Source organism: Triticum dicoccoides, chromosome 6A (genome assembly GCF_002162155.2).
Source record: "Triticum dicoccoides isolate Atlit2015 ecotype Zavitan chromosome 6A, WEW_v2.0, whole genome shotgun sequence".
Taxonomy (NCBI): Eukaryota; Viridiplantae; Streptophyta; class Magnoliopsida; order Poales; family Poaceae; genus Triticum; species Triticum dicoccoides.
Window position 1 is genome coordinate 569,238,503 of NC_041390.1, and position 916 is coordinate 569,239,418.

The window sequence follows — 916 nt, forward strand, 5'->3', positions numbered from 1 at the left end:
TTCTAAAAAAACAGTTTTTCGCCAAAACCTTGGGAAACCCAAGCAACAACCGAAAAGCCGAAAAACCCCAAAAAATTGAAAAGCCAAATAAAGCTAAAACACCCCCCCCCCCCCAAAACCTAGGAAAATCCAAGCAAAAAACAACAATATGAAAAACACAAGAAAACAAAAGGCTGGTAAATCTCGCATCTCTTGTGATTCTCATGGCTCGTTCCATCTTTCTGTGGGTTTTTTCTGCAAGAAAACTTCCAATCTATTAATCAACTGTAAGGTAGTACAAAGAATACCAGAAGTAAAAAATACATTCAGATTTGTAGACCACCTAGTGATGACTACAAGCACTGAAGTGAGCTGATGGTGCGCCGCCGTCTTCGTCCCTCCCACAACGGAGCCGGGCAAACCTTGTTGTAGTAGACAGTCAGAAAGTCGTCGTGTTAAGACCCCATAGAACCAACACACTAGAATAACAACCACCACCGATGAAGAAAACATAGATAGGAAGGATCCAACCTGCAGACACGAGATCATAGATGAACGAAGATATGATCCACGTGGATCCGCCGAAGACAAATGCTGACCGAATCCCGCGAGATCCGCCGGAGACAAACCTCCACACGTCCTCCGGCGATGCTACAAACACCGTCTGGACATGGACTAGACGGGGAAAATCTTATTCCATCTTTGTCGCCGCCCCGCCTCTTTGAGCAGGACATAAACCCTAACAAAACTTAAAATACCATGAAAAAATGGGGCCCTCCCGCCAGCAAGAGTCGGGGTCCACCGCGCCTCCATGGACATAAGACCACAGGAGACGAGGTAAACCGACGGCGGCACAGGCGGGAGGCACGAGAAACCCTAGCCAAAGGGTCCTCTTTCTTCCCATCTTCCCGCGGGTTAGATGCGCTGATTCCGTAGT